The sequence below is a fragment of the Sus scrofa genome, chromosome 8 (assembly GCF_054392235.1).
Source record: "Sus scrofa isolate SSC_HxYL_T2T_F1_AM1 chromosome 8, Sscrofa_HxYL_maternal_Yorkshire_Landrace_v2.0, whole genome shotgun sequence".
Taxonomy (NCBI): domain Eukaryota; kingdom Metazoa; phylum Chordata; class Mammalia; order Artiodactyla; family Suidae; genus Sus; species Sus scrofa.
Genome location: NC_139390.1, coordinates 131,613,508 through 131,629,530, shown reverse-complemented (window position 1 = coordinate 131,629,530; position 16,023 = coordinate 131,613,508). Strand labels below are relative to the sequence as shown.

The 16,023-nt window shown below is 40.2% G+C and overlaps 1 protein-coding gene and 1 long non-coding RNA gene across 31 annotated transcripts in view; both read left to right on the top strand.

Moving 5' to 3' along the window:
• The window catches only part of PDLIM5 (PDZ and LIM domain 5), a 216,586-nt gene that overhangs the window by 89,146 nt on the left and 111,417 nt on the right, over nt 1–16,023 (top strand). The window lies entirely within an intron of this gene.
• On the top strand, nt 8,386–14,453 carry LOC146401053 (uncharacterized). Its single transcript, XR_014813371.1, has 2 exons — nt 8,386–11,464; nt 11,779–14,453. It is a non-coding gene; the product is annotated as an uncharacterized LOC146401053 (long non-coding RNA).

Sequence of the window (16,023 nt, the reverse complement as noted above, 5' to 3'; positions counted from 1 at the left end):
TTTAGATCTTGATTAGGTACCCAGACCCTTCCTTTGCCCCCCACCAGTTGCGGAGTGAAGTAATTCATTCTCCTCTCTGCTGCTCTGCCCATTGGGAGAAGAGAATTGCCATCCACATCGCCCCTGCCTCCCCCTCCCCTCCCCCCACCCCACCAGGAGAGGGGCTAATGGGGGCTGCACCTGCTCTCTGTCCAGATCAGCGCCTGCCCTGAGAGTTGGAGTCTGTGCTTGATTGGCCCTAACTTGATACTCACTGGGTCACATTTACCGGTGAATGGACAAAACTTGTGCCGTAACAGGGTCCTCCTCTCCAAGTTCCCATTATTCACCTTCTGTCTCAGGGGTGACAGGGGCCCTGGGCAGAGGAGAGACCAACTTTTCTCTATTATTTTGATAAGTGAATGGAGTTAAGGAGGTGAAATTTAAAACGAGAGTCTCCTCTTTGCTCCAGCACAAATCAGAAGTGCTACTGTTTGGGCCTTAATGGGGACTTGCATTTATGAAGGGTTTACATTTATTTCTCATTTATTTCCCAGTCATTAGTAGCCTGTGGAGAAGGTTTCAGTGATACTCTTACCTCTTAGATGAGAGGAGGTTTGGGGGCCTACCAGGTCAGTACATCTCATGGTCTGCTTAAGTGGCTGATGTGTCTCTTTGGGTGAGAAGAAAAGAAGTCATTATGTTTCAGTAGTGACACACTGAAGCAGTATTTCACCTGTTGGGCAGGGATTATTTTTCCTTTTCTTTGTTAAACCATACACTCTAGTTTTATAATTCCATCTATTCCCAGTGAACTCACAAACCTTTTATTTCATCTGTTTAATAGATTGGCAGTGAATGGCGCTTTTTCCAGCCTACTGGTAATTTTAGCTTTAGGCTAAGTTAGTGAAATAAATGAGAAATCACTTCAAAATTATTTTTCTCCAAACGAAGCCTCATCATTAAAGCTTAATGATTATAGTCGCTAATTTAAAAATATATTTACTGGGGTATCTGGTACATTTTGGCAATGAATTTCACAGTGAGGAAAGAAATAGGTGACATTGTCTGCCCTAGGAAAAGTCAAAAACAGACATTTGCTTGTCAAATGGCTGGCTGTCATATATATTCATTCACTAATAGTCATCACTGATATTTATTGAATACTTACAGATCAAGCTGCTTTGAATACAGTCTCATCAGATCTTTTCAACCCTCTTTTTTCATACTGTAGTTAATAGTTTCCTGTAACTGTAGTTAATAGTAACTGATGTAACAGATTACCACAAACGAGGTGGCTTAAAAACAACAGAAATGTATTCTCTCACAATTTTTGGAGGCCGGAAGTCTGAAATCAAAGTGGCAGAAGGGGTACCGTCCCTTTGGAAGCCCCAGGGGAGAACCCTCCCTGCTTCTTCCAGCTTCAGATCACTGTCAGCCTTCCTGATGCCTGCACTCCTCCAGTCCCACCTTCTCGGTCACTGGATCTCCTTTCCATATGTCTCTCTCCCTAACCTCCTCTCTTTCCCTCTCTGCCCCCTCCTTTAGGGCCACACCTGCGGCATATGGCAGTTCTCAGGCTAGGGGTAGAATCTGAGCTGCAGCTGCTCACCTACACCACAGCCATAGCAATGGGGCATCTGAGCCACATCTGTAACTTACGCCACAGCTCATGGCAACACCGGATCCTTAACCCACTGAGCAAGGCCAGGGATCAAATACCTGCATCCTCATGGACACTATGGCAGGTTCTTAACCCACTGAACCATGGCAAGAACTCCTCCTCTGTCTCTTATAAGGAGATTTGTCACTGGCTGTAGGGTCTACTCAGGGATTCTAGGATGATCTCATGGCAAAATCTTTAACTTCATTACATCTGCAAAGACCCCTTTTTCGAAGAGGTCACATTCACAGGGTCTGGATATCAGGACATGGACATATCTTTTTGGGGACCACCATTCAGTCCACTACAGGTACATACGCCCTTATTACTCCAGTATTCCAGGCAGATACTGCGTGAATAAGGGGCGAGTCTGTTGTGACTAGGAGCTGTGCCTCTTCGCCACCACACTGAGATGCTGTACTCATTTATTCTGCTCTATTTGTGGATAGTCTGTGTTGAGGCATTACCTGTATAATAGCTCTTTATTTAATTAGGAATGTATTACACACACTTGCTAAATTTTTTCTACTTGTTGTATAGTGTCTGTTTTGGGAAGTATATGCCATAAGATTCATTAATGAATTCTCTTGATAAAGACTAGAGTTACCTTGGAGTTGCTACTGTAGCCCAATGGGAAAGGCAGGGTCTCTGGAGCGCTGGGACACAGGTTCAATCCCCCTGCCTGGCACAGTAGGTTAAGGATCCACCATTGCAGCAGCTGTGGCTCAGTGTGATATCTGAAACTCCATATGCTGCGGGGCAGCCAAAAAGGAAAAACAAAACAAAACAGAAAACTGGAGTTACTTTGTCATGGTTAACCAGCAGGGAAAAAGTGGCATATAGACTAGTTTTTCTGGTTCAGCAAGACCAAACGGAAGCATCAGAGTTTTAGTCCTGACTTTATCACTTAGAAGCTCTAGGATTATGAGCAAGTTACTTCAGTTCTTAAAAACTCAGTTTATTTACCCATAAGTTAGGAATCCTTATTTTGTAGAGTAGTTAGATTAGTTGAAAAAGTTAAACTGGAACATTTAATACATAGTTTGCCAAATCAACCATCCTTTAATTTTTTAAAAGATTTAAAAAACGAAAATAGTCATTTGCCTAAATAAAGCATATGAATTAAAAAAATTTAGTTACAATCTCTATGAATTTCTTTAGGTTTCTTTAGACATCTTTACTCATGAAAGTTATACTTCTTGAACAATTCTCTGTATCACAAACGATAAAACTTGCTCCTTTAAATTTAAAAAAATGTACTACATCAGCATCTTTCATTATCCATGTACATATGTGATATTTTTTTAAAGCCCAAATAATATTTGCTTTGCCTGCTTGTGGTATTTCCCCAAACATACTTTGGTTTTATTGTTTATATATTTTTTTAAAAAGATTTTTCCTTTTACCCAGTGCCTGACACACATACCAAAAAGTGGAAAATTACAAAAAAGAATGTCGCTCAGATCACATTATTGGATTATTATACTCTCAACATTTTGTGAATGATAGTTCCTTCCTCAGGAGGCATTCTTTTTAAAGTCAGAGGTCACTGTTTCTTTTTAAGAGCACCATGTTCCAATTTAAATTAATGTTTCCTAAATGGGAAACATGACTATTTTTCATATTACTGCCCTTTCTAAGTGGATGTTTATTGAGAATACTGGGTGCTGGATAAAAGAAACTGCCCCAGTCTGGTTGTTCTTACTTATTCTTGTTTGTTTTTCGCAGTTGCATAAGTCTATTTGATAAGGTCATGGTGCTTGGATATATTTCTGATCTATTTTTCTTTTTTTCTTTTTTTGGTCTTTTCTAGGACCGCTCCTGCGGCATATGGAGGTTCCCAGGCTAGGGGTCTAATCAGAGCTGTAGCCGCCGGCCTACGCCAGAGCCACAGCAACTCGGGATCCGAGCCACATCTGCTACCTACACCACAGCTCAGGGCAATCCCGGATCCTTAACCCACTGAGCGGGGCCAAGGACCCAACCTGCATCCTCATGAATGCTAGTCAGGTTCATTTCCGCTGAGCCAGGATGGGAACTCCTGAACTGTTGTTTAGATAATGCAAGGCCTGTGAGATCGTAGACCCAACTGACTAGTATTTGTAAATATTTGTCCACTTTTGTGCAGATAATACAGTGATAGATGCCAGATTTTTGACCATTAGCATTTATGATGTTTGCTTCGGGAAGAGTATATTATCAAAAAGCTGAATGTAGTGATGGGTTTTTTAAAATATTCTGACCCAAATGATACTGCATTACTGATACTTCCCCTCTATTAATTTTTCCTTGGAGTAGAAAATGATTTGTTCCTACTGTAGCCCATCTAAACATCCTCCCCCTCCCTCCCCACCCCCCCCACACATATACATCCATGTGCACACGCCCACATTTCTATTCAATGCAACATAGCTTCAGATTAGAAGTAACTTTATAGAAAAGGAAGAAAAACTTCACCTAGAGAAGTATATCTACGTAGCAGTTTTCCTCTGCATTTTTTTTGTTTAATATTTAATTGATGGCACACAAAAGCTACAGGTGCCTTGGAGATACTGTGGGTTCAGTTCTAGACCACCTCCGTAAAGTGAACATCATCATCAAGCGAGTCACAGGAAGTCGTTGGTTTCTTAATGCATGCACATCATGTTTATGCTACGTATGGTAGTTTGCTAAGCGTGCAATAGCATTATGTCCGAAAAACAATGTACGTAGCTTAATTAAAAAATGCATTATTGGTAAGACATGCTGTAATCATCATCTGAGCTTTCAATGAGTCATAGTAACATCAAAGATCACAGATCAGCAGGACAAATACGATAATAATGAAAAAGTGTGAAATATTGCGAGAATTACCAAAACGTGACTCCAAGGGTCAAAGGGAGCAAATGCTGTTGGGAAAATGACACCAATAGACTTGCTAGACACGGGGCTGTGACAGACCTTCAATTTGTAAAGAAAAAAAAAAAAAAGCACCGTAAAGCAAAGTGCGATAAAACAAGGCCTGCCTGTATTTGGAACCTGAAGAGGTTGCAGATGTGATCTGTTGTCTGTACTCTTATTCTTTTGGAAGTACATTCATATATTCAATATTTGCCTGTAGTAAATATAAGTTAAAAAGTTCTGTTATGAGTAAAAGATGTTTTGAAAGTTTTTCTTTTTTACTGCCACACCTGCAGCATACACAAGTTCCTGGGCTAGGGGTTGAATCAGAGCTGCAGCTGCAGCCTATGGCACAGCCACAGCAGTGCTGGATCCGAGCCACATCTGTGACCTATGTTGCAGCTTGTAAGTAATAGTGGATCTGTAACCCACTGAGTCCAGGGATCAAACCCACATCCTCTCAGACACTACATCAGGTTCTTAACACACTGAGCCACGACGGGAAATTCCTTGAAGTAGCTTTTAAAATATAAAGCTAAAGTTATCTGTGGTAAAAGGTATCAAATCATCAGGAATGTCAACTTTTTAAACTTTAATGTTTTATAATTTTTACTTAATAGATTCAACCCTAGGATTCCTTTTGGCAACAGGCCCTTCCTTTTTCAAATCTAAATATGTGATGGATTTAAGGTATTAGAAATTTCATCTGGTTTATGTTGTGGTTATCTTAATTAGCATCAGAACATTTGGTTTGCAGTTAGTAAAATTAGTAATTTTATGCTTAAGGGGAAAAAAAAACATTTCTCTAAAGTTAGTGATAGGCATTCCTGTTGTGGCGCAGCAGAAATGAATCTGACTAGGAACCATGAGGTTGCGGGTTTGATCCCTGGCCTTGCTCAGTGGGTTAAGGATCCGGCGTTGCTGTGACCTGTGGCATAGGTCTCAGATGTGGCTCGGATCTGGCGTTGCTGTGGCTGTGGCATAGGCAGGCAGCTGCAGCTCCTATTCAACCCCTAGCCTGGGAACCTCCATATGCCACGCCTGTAGCCCTAAAAAGCAAAGATAAAATAAAAATAAAAACGGAGTTAGTGGTAAAACTTCAGTTATCTTCCAAATCTAAGGGCATAGCTAATTCTTATCTGAATTTTTTCGATAAATTGGAATTAAATACATTAGTTCTTTTTAAATGTTTACTATTAACATTTCCATGAAAGTCTTTCAAGAATTATTTCTTTGTGTATTAGTTTCTTATTGTAGCTGTAACAAATTACCACAAACTTACTGGCTGAAAAAAAACCACAGATTTATCTTAAAATTGTGGAGATTAGCAGTCCAAAATGGGTCTCACTGAGCTAAAAATTAAGGGGTTGGCAGGCTTGCCTTCCTTTCTGGGGCTCTGAGGCAAGTGTGATCTCTTTTTGCATCTTCTGGAGACTTCCTGCTTGCTTTGGCTCCCATTTTTTCCATCCTCAAAGGCGTCGAATGTTACAGAGGCTCTCACCGCACATTCTTCTGCCTTCCCTCTTCCATAGTTGAGGACTGCTGTCTTTATGTTGGCCCACCGGATAATCCAAGATAATCTCCCTATTTTGAGATCATCTGATTAACAGCTTTAATTCCACTCTAAGGGTCCTTACCTCTCCATTGCCATGTAATTTAACATTATTGATGGTTCTGGAAGGTTAGGATTAGAGACATTTGAACCATTGTTCTGCCTACCATGCTTTGCCTTCCTAGTGTGGAATTACTTATACCGATCTGACTGTCACTGTATAGATTGCAGGAGATAGGAGATCTGACCGATTTATTTTATCACCGTCTACTGCCCCAAAGGGAAATTAAAAGTCCCTTCCAAGCTTCCCCTCAGCTTGGTTGGTGGGCCTTCTTTGTGGCTCACTAGCACTCGTTGTGGGTGACTGTACTTCTGCAAACACCGTAGAGATTTTCTGCATCAGCGTCACTAAGGGCTATGGTTGGGATACGTATCAGGGTTTTGGCAGCTCTTCTCACTCCTGGGAAGTTCAGTGCTATTGAATGATCGTTCTGTTGCTGACTGTCTTTATTACCAAGAAGCTCATTCCCATCCATATCATCCCATCTCTCACCCTCCCACCTCTTGCCATTAGCACAGTCGATGTATCTGACTCTCAGTCACTTAGGGTGCCAGTTTTTTAAGACCTCTGATCTTTGTCGGAGTCTGGTCTTGCCCTGGTCTTCTTGCTGTCTGCTGCACCCTTCGTTCTTCACATTTTCTCCTTTGTGTATAAGAGTGCTTTCTTTTGGGTTTGTTTTTTTAGGATGAAGAAATGGAATTTTGAGTAACTTGCACAAGGTTACTCATCAGTGGCTCATTCGGGATTTGAATGAGAGCCCATCCAGGAGAGCCTGTGCCTTACTGCTCCACTGAATTGCTATCCAGCATTCATTGCGAACCCTGAGCCTTTTCTTTGAAATTCCTTTGTCCTGATATTTGCATAAAAAAGGCTTTGCAACTAGAAGGGAGAACCTTCCATTGAACGTAATTTCATTTACCACCGGGAAGATAGGTGTAGGGTGGACTGATGCTTTCACTCTGCCTTCCCCTTTAGAGGACTGAAATGGGCAGTCCGAGGGGCAATACCTATGTTTTGGTAGCTTCAGTGGAAACAGTTCTTATACACCCGGTTCTCAACATTGGAGGAGATAAGGACTTGAGCTGTGTTTGTGACATTCTTCCAGGAGAAGATAAGAATGGAAATAAAGGGGTGAACCAAAAGACATCAGATATGAAGTGACTGTTTACTCCCTGTGAGTCACATTATTGGCTTTAGAAGCATGTTAGGAATTCATCTAATCTTCTTCAGGGCACACCCACTTCCCCCTAAGCCTACTAGAGTTCACCCAGTCTTTCTCAGCTCACCACTGTGCTGTGCAGTCCCCCTGCCAGTGGTGATTTGAGGTCCTGGGCCTGGCCAGACTTCCTATTCTGTCTCAGTTTCTTCCTTATATACATGAGTACCTGACTAACAAATATTTCACCTAATCTCAGATGTCCTATTGCCTAGGCAGTATTTCTGGGAGCTGAAAAAGCCATTGACGGTACTAAATCCATAACGATGGTCACTTTGTCCTCTGATTCATGTTTTACTTTATTTGGCTACTCTTCCTAGTTTCGTACATCCTTGGTTTCCATGAATTTTTTTTTTTTTTTTTTTTTTTTTGCAGGAAACATCCATTTTATGCATATTTGCTCTGTCTTAAGGTTTAGGACACTGTATGCAGAGTTAATGTTGTTCCTTGATTTGCATGCTAGTACTGTGTTTGGGCCAATATAATGCCTGATGCTTCATATTCTTAGGTACAGTCAGGAGATTCTGTACAACTAACTATATACAGTTAGTTGCAAATGACTTCTGTACTCCTTCATTTCTTTCTTCCTTTCTTTTGCTTTTTCACTCCTTGACTTCTACTTTTTATATATGCATTCTCATTCTCTTGTTAAATTGCCTGTTTGAATGTGTTCCCAAACAAGGCCCCTTGATGGACAGGTGCTCTGACAGTTGGCACTTATATTTTAACATATTTATATTTATTTAGTTTTGAATTTTTCTTTTAGAGAAAGAGAATGCATTAAAAAATTCTCTATTTTGGAGACTGTACTAGAAATCAGGAGTCAAAATCGGAAACCACACTGGAAACGAGGATTCACACTCTTTTCTTCTATTGTAAGCTTTTTCAGAAAGATCTAGAAATCTTTTATGCTTCATTGATTAAACCGTAAGAATGAATGACTGAAGTTACTTAAAGAGCTTTGGCATCTGAATAGTCCAGAATATTCAAGGCATTACTCTTGAAAGCGTGACTACCTCTAGCAAAAATATTTTGAAATTACACATATGATAATCTGGAGCTAGGAAAATTTAGTTAAAACCTGAGAAAATTTCTCAGCTATAGCAAATTATTACTCTGTGAATCTCTTGGGTAAATGAGTTACTCCCTTTAGCTGAAGACGTCATGATACAATGGAAAGAATATGCCTTCAGTGTCAGTGAGTCGGAGCTGAAGTTTATCCTGGTAACATTTACTTGATTTCTGTATTAGAAAGTAGATGGAGTACACTTCCTGGTAGCATTTCTGGGAGTTGAGAATCTTTTTTTTATAGGCACCATTTGCCATAAGGTGCCCAAGATGCAGTTAAAATGGCAGCATGGTGTAATAAAAAATGAATTTGGGTGTTGGTCCAAAATTTAGGTCTCTGGGTCTGCCTTTTCCAAGCCTTGGGGACCTTAGGAAAATTTTGGTTTTTCTTCTTCTTTCAAAAAACACACAATTTTGTTAACTAATTAATTTTTAAATAGCAGTATATTCATGTTGTTCAGAATCCTAAAGGTACAAAGCTTTTTCTTTGAAAATTTGTTTCCCTGCTTCCTGTCTCTCAGTCACCAAAGTTTCTTCCTTAGAGCAACCAGTTGGAGACAGTTTAATGTATTTTGATACGTCCCTATACTGAAGCATTTTCAGTTGTATTTTTACAGAGATATTTCATGCATGTACATTTCCTACAGATAGTAGATACTATGCGTACTATTTTATCGCTTGCTTTCTGTGTCAGTAATTAAAACTCATTTATTTAAAAACTAGGCACACAATGTTCCATGATATGGGTGTACCAGAATACATTGCACCCATTTCCTAATGATGGACATTTAGTTTGCTCTTAACAGTGCTTTAATGGCTCACTTTAAATGTGCTGCATTTCCTTCATGTGGGAGTATTGTATGTGGGAGAAGCTGATAGGGAAATGGAATTGGTAGGTCAGAGGATATGCTCGTTCTTCATGTTTAGAAGAGAACAGACCTTACAGGTGTCAGGGTTTATTTGGATAAAGTGTTGTATGCACTCAATCAGCGTTGCTTCTCTTTTGTCCCTCCTGTAGCACACACGGAGGATAACGGGGGCCCTGGGTCAGCTGAATGCAACTTGAGTCCAGCTTTTCTGAGATGCCATGAATGTCAGCATTGCTGTTGTGGCTTTTAATTTGCCTCTGCCCCTAAAGGATGATCCCTTTGGACATTAAGTGCCTACCTCTATCTAGAAGTAGTTTGTGCTTCAGAGACAGAAGCAAAGATTTCCAAAATAGCTTTTTCCTTCTTAAAAAATCTGATTCTTCGCTATAACATTGTCTTTGAAATGTCATCACATCATGCCGAGATTGAAAACACTATCTTTGATTTTTAAAGAAATGGTTAGCAGAGTAAAAAGCAGACACTTTCTGTCCCCCTGCCCTTCTGTCTCACTTGCAGAGTCGTGGCATGTCAGAGAGCATCCTTGACGAGCATGAGAATTCAGGCTGACCTTTATTTCAGTGCTTGCAAAGTCTTCCTCAGGCTCTCTTCTGCTTTTGACATATATGACCATGTTACAAAAATCTTGAGAGGCGTTTTGGGTTTTGTTTTTTAATTTTCTAGTTTGGATTGAATTCTGGGTGTTGGACACATGAACCTTTCATAGTAGTCTGAGAGTTTTTTATTTTTCAGTTTTTGAGTGAACTTTTTAAATAACATTCATTGTCTGAGGTACACTTCATGTCTCCCTAATGGGTGCCTAGGGAGATGGTGAAAATCAGGACAAGAGCCAAATACTGGAACACCTTCATATAATTAACAATAGCTAAGTCATTGCTCTGATTTCTATATATTAACTCATATAATATAGTCTATTTCCTATGAAGGAAATGATACTTTTTTTTTTTTTTTTTTTTTGGTCTTTTGTCCTTTTAGGGCCAGACCCACTGCATATGGAGGTTCCCAGGCTAGGGGTCTAATTGGAGCTGTAGTCACCAGCTTACGCCAGAGCCACAGCAACGCGGGATCTGAGCCGCATCTGCAACCTACACCACAGCTCACGGCAATGCCGGATCCTTAACCCACTGAGCAAGGCCAGGGATCGAACCCGCAACTTCATGGTTCCTAGTCAGATTTGTTCCCGCTGCACCACGACAGGAACTCCAGAAATGATGGTCTTATCAATAGTTTATAAATGAGCCAAATGAAGCGCAGAAGGTAGCTTGCCCAAGGTCACCACTTCAGTAAGTGGCAGTGCCGTGCTTTGCACCCTACCCTTGGTATAACAGGTACATCTTTAGCGTGACATTTTGGTGCTCTTAGGGTCTGTTGAAGTCTAAATGTCAGCTTAGCTTCCTCCGATAGCTTATCTCTATCCTCCCTTTCTACACCGCCCCCCTCCCCCAGCACTCACACCCACACGCTGTACAGATGCCCTATGGCCAAAGTGCTATTGTGCTACCGAATTTAGATTGTACTTTGACTCACTGTTCTATTTTCTGGGTCTTTCCCCTTCTCTGAAGTCAGCATTGTATAAAAGCTGTAAACCTATTAGAGCACCTCTCTGACGGCCCAGTGCACTGAGCAGTCACTTTCCTCAGCCATGTTCACTTGCTTTGGTTGTCAGAGGTGGCTTCTTTATTGTTGAAGAAGTGAGGATTTGCCAGCTGCTTTACTCATTCATTCTTAACCATATATTAAGTATCCCTGGGCTAAGATCTTTACAAAGGTTAGGAAAAATGGAGATTGGTGAATTGCAGCATGATCAGAAGGCCTGGAGTCTGGAATACCATGATTCAAAAATTCTTCAGTAAATCTTCAGGAACATAAATCTTCAGAAAAATGATAATGATACCAGTACCAGGTGTCTATAGAATGGTTTGCAGAATGGAAACCTTCTACTTACATGTTTCCTTGCTGAAGTCAGTGGTACCATATGTGGCATACACACAAATATACACATATCAATTACATAATAATGCAATATTACATAATTATATAATGATTCAATAGAATTGTCTTCTGAAGACATTTCTTAGTTTGCTTATTTTGATTTTGTTTTTTTGGGTTTTTTTGTTTTTGTTTTGGCTTTTTAGGACTGCACCCACAGCATATGGAGGTCCCCAGGCTAGGGGTCGAATCAGAGCTGTAGCTGCCAGCCTACACCACAGCCACAGCAACTCAGGATCCGAGCCATGTCTGTGACCTACCCCACAGCTCACGGCAACGATCCTTCACCCACTGAGCGAGGCCAGGGGTCAAACTCGCAAGCTCATAGTTCCTAGTCGGATCGTTTCTGCTGTGCCATGACGGGAATGCCAGTTTGCTTATTTATAAGGTTTGATTTAAGACATCTCTGTAGGTTTTTTTTTTTTTTTTTTTTGTCTTTTTGTCTTTTTGCCATTTCTTGGGCCTCTTCCTCGGCATATGGAGGTTCCCAGGCTAGGGGTTGAATCGGAGCTGTAGCCGCTGGCCTACACCATAGCCACAGCCACGCAGGATCCGAGCCGCGTCTGCGACCTACACCACAGCTCACGGCAACGCCAGATCCTTAACCCACTGAGCAAGGCCAGGGATCCAACCCGCAACCTCATGGTTCTTAGTCAGATTCATTAACCACTGAGCCACGCCAGGAACTCCAAGACATCTCTGTAGTTTTTGTCCTAATATGCAATTGCATATGAATTACTTTTCTATATAACATACATTTTATTCTCACTTTTTGGATTCAAAACTCAAGACATTTCAGAAAGATTTGTGCATTATCTATTTAGTAGAGACCTTTTCATTACTTTCTCACATGTAAAGACTAAAAGCATCACAGAAGATGAGGAATTTAAAGGACTTGTTAGCAAACGTTTGACATGTGCTATTGTCCTTGTAAAATTATTTTAAGCTCTATCTGTTGTCACACACTGAAGGATGAAGGAAACAGTGTGGTGTTGGCTGGAGCTTATCACGTCTCAGAATAACTTTGGTGTGTTATCTTTAGTGGCATTTTAGCTTAGTCGGCCCACTTCAAAATATCTATCAGAGACACCAGAGATTGACTGACGCTTTGATGACTTGCAGTTCCATACCCGTCTAATTTTGGAACTCTCAAAGTCTGGAATTCTGAAACTCTCTTTTTGAGATTCTGACAACAGTTCTTTCTACTTGAGGGGCAAAAGGAAAGAGGTCTGATATTTGTAATTAATGATGTGTTTATTATTTCTCTTACTAAAAATTACCCACATCATCGTATTTTGGCATTTTACTTGCACAAGTGCTACTAGAAAGAAGTCTGAAAATCATGTGTAACCTTTCTCGAAAATTCGAACTTTGAGGTCAAGGTCCTTATCAGTATAAAATTAAATAGATACAGAAAGAACCAAGAGAATGAGATATGCCAAAAAGAAATAAACGAAAAGAATAGAACACGCCTATTTAAAATTCAAATGGAAGAGCAAACACTCAAGAAGACTTTAGAAAATGTTGAAAAACCAGGCAAGAGGATTGCCCTACACTGTATCACAATGTGAAGCCAAAAGTCCTGTGAAATTGTTGCTGTGAGGCTGCAGAATCAGTTTAAGGCTTCTGCTGGAAAAGATCATTCTCATTTCAGAGTTTTCTGGTTCGTCTGTCTGTGGCTCTGTTAAATCCACAGATTTGTTTTTCCCCAGCGAAGTGGTTTCATTTACTAATTAGCATTTATTTAGTAAATTTATTGGGTGCCTGTTTCATGCCAACTCTTCAGCCAAATGCTAAGGGTAGAAAACTTGGTAATCTGAGTGAAGACCACTGGATATACTGTTTGCACAGAGCCTTGTAAACTGCTTGTACTAAAGCTGGATCCTTGTGAATTTGTGAGCGTGAATCAAGGGGTATCCCTTAGATTCTCCAAAATTAAGGCCTTCAAACTTAATTGAACTTAAAAAGCTTAAAGCAGAGTGTTGGGTTCTATCCCCAGACTTTTTTTTTTTTTTTCCTCCCCAAGGCTGCACCTGCAGCATATGGAAGTTCCCAGGCCAGGGGTCCTATTCAGAAGATATTTACAGAGTTAGAATTTAGTCTGTTCTCATTTTTATGTTTAAAAACAGACCCTAAATCTCAGATATAATCTGTTTCATAATGCAAGCTTTAAAACAAATCTTTTAAACCATACTTTCATTTTCTCCAACCACAAGAATGTTGCCCACGTTTCTTTAAACAAATCTCTCAGCCACTCAATGTGACAACTTGTAGATATTTTTAAATTATACTAGAGTATATATTACACTTTCAAGAAACAGTTGTCACTAAATGGAATATATGACATATAGGAGACTGAGCGCCTCAGATTCTGAAAATAGTTAACTGTAAGATACATAAAAAAGAATCACCAAAGTGATTTCACAATAGCAGTAAAACAAACATTCATGTTCATAGGTCAACTTAGCTAGAGAAGCAAATTCTTCTTATCCAACAGGTGGCTCCTGAGAAGTGATTAAACCAGCTTTAAAATCATTAGGCATAAGCCAAAACCTTACTTTAATCAAGTGAACTTTACTATGCAATATCTTTGCCTATTTGTTTATTTTTATTTAATTTTGTTTTTTTCTTTTCAGAGCTGCACCTGCAGCATATGGAAGTTCCCAGGCCAGGGGTCGAATAGGAGCTGTAGCTGCCGGCTTGTACCGCAGCCACAGCAACTCAGGATCTGAGCCTCTTCTGCAACCTACACCACAGCTGACAGCAACACCTGATCCTTAACCCACTGAGCAAGGCCAGGGATTCAACCTGCATCCTCATGGATGCTAGTCGGGTTCTTAACCCGCTGCGCCACAAAGGGAACTCCCATCCCCAGAGATTTTGGTTTTAGAACGAAGTCTCTCTCACTCCAAAGCCCAGGTATTCAACCACTGGCCCTTCCGACTTGTTTATTTCATCTCGCTCAGTAAATGCTAAGATTCTTGATGGAAGGATCCATTTCTCTTCAGCTCTGTGATAACCCCTCCAAATCCATAACCGAGTCTTCATACACAAGAGATGCTAAACTATACATGCACATGAGGAATTAACTAAATCCGGTCAACATAATGGTTTACCTAACTAGCCTCTATGTCCAGTATAGGACCCATAAGGAAAAACTGAAAACGACAAGTCAGCTCAGAAGAAAAAGTCTTCCTGTGCGGCTGAATATCAATTGTTCTCTAAGAGGAAATGGAGCAGTGGAAGAAGCTTCCTTTCTTTCACTTTTAGGAAATGATATTCATTCTCGGCACAAGGACCGATTGACTTTTTTTGCCTTTCTATGAACTGATTATTTCTTAAATAGCAAAGAGGCAGTTCCCACTGAAGAGACAGTATTAAAATTAACTTCTGATGATGCGTTCTGTGACTCTCGTAGAGCATTTGCTGACTAATAAATTTTAAAAAATCTCAAAGATAGCAACGTTTACTCTAGGTAAAATCTCATTTTAATGTATACGAGTATTATGTAAGTCAGAAGAAGGAATTTTCCATCAGCAAAAATATGTAAGAGAGAACATAGAGAAGAAAAAGATCTTTCCCCTAAGATTTTGCTTCATAAAATAGTGGTGTTTGATCATGGTGAAGAAATCACTGATCTAGTTTCATATGGTGGCAGTGGGGAAAAGGCACAGCAGGAAACATCAGGCACATCTGCCATGTGGTCACAGAACCTGGAAGGGGCAGGACAAGCTTGGGTAGCTTTAGGTCCTCTGATTCCATTAGTGCTTCTGGAGCAGGAGAGGAGTGGCTGGAAATGTAGGAAGGTGTGGACATTGGTAGGTAAGAGTCTCCCTTGTTTTCTTTTGTTTTTTATGTGATACTTGAAATTATGAGGCGTAAATTCTCTCATCATATATATCCCTGATGTTTCCATCTTACGTTTTGAATCACCAAATGTACTTCTTAAACGTTTTTTTTTTTTTTTTAGTCCAAAGATTTTGGGCAAATAGTGTAAGAACTTTAAAAACTTACATGCGAAAAAGCTCCCCATCAGTCCTTTCTTCGTACCTCCACTTACCCATTCTCTTCCATCAGAGGCAACCAGTTATTTCTCCTGGTATAATCATCTCCTAACTCTTGAATTATCCATTTTAGTTATTATTCACTGACTTTCTCTTTTGGTGGGTGAGAATTTTATCTTACAGCTCCATTTCTCCTGCAGCCTTATCAATATCATCATTTTGGGAGGATTATTTAACAGTAAGTTTTAAAAAGCCTATATTCATTCTTTGGGTAACTCAGTACTCTGCCAATGTTTGGGGAGAATTCAGTGTATCAGAATTCAGCAAAAGGGTCAACAGTGTCCCACAGAGACCACTTCCGAGTATTGTGGGCCGTAAAGGAGTGTGTGGGCCACAGCCCGCCTCACTCTGTGGACTGGCTTTGGTATGTGAGGCCGGTGACCCTAGAAGCCAGCTCTCCTTGCCACGTTGTAGCCTCTTCTCTGTATATTTTGGCTTACACAGGATATACAGATGTGGCATTGGAGGAAGGATGGATGGAGTAAGCTTTTGGGAAATGGAAGGATATTTTCTGAAAGCTCTTTAAAAAAAAAAAACCCGCAAAAACTCTTCTTTCACATCCTTCATATATTTATTTAAATTGTTCCACATTATATCGCCACAGATAATGTATTTGCAGTCACTTTGTCTTTGCCAGGAATGAGACATTCACCTTCTCTTTTGT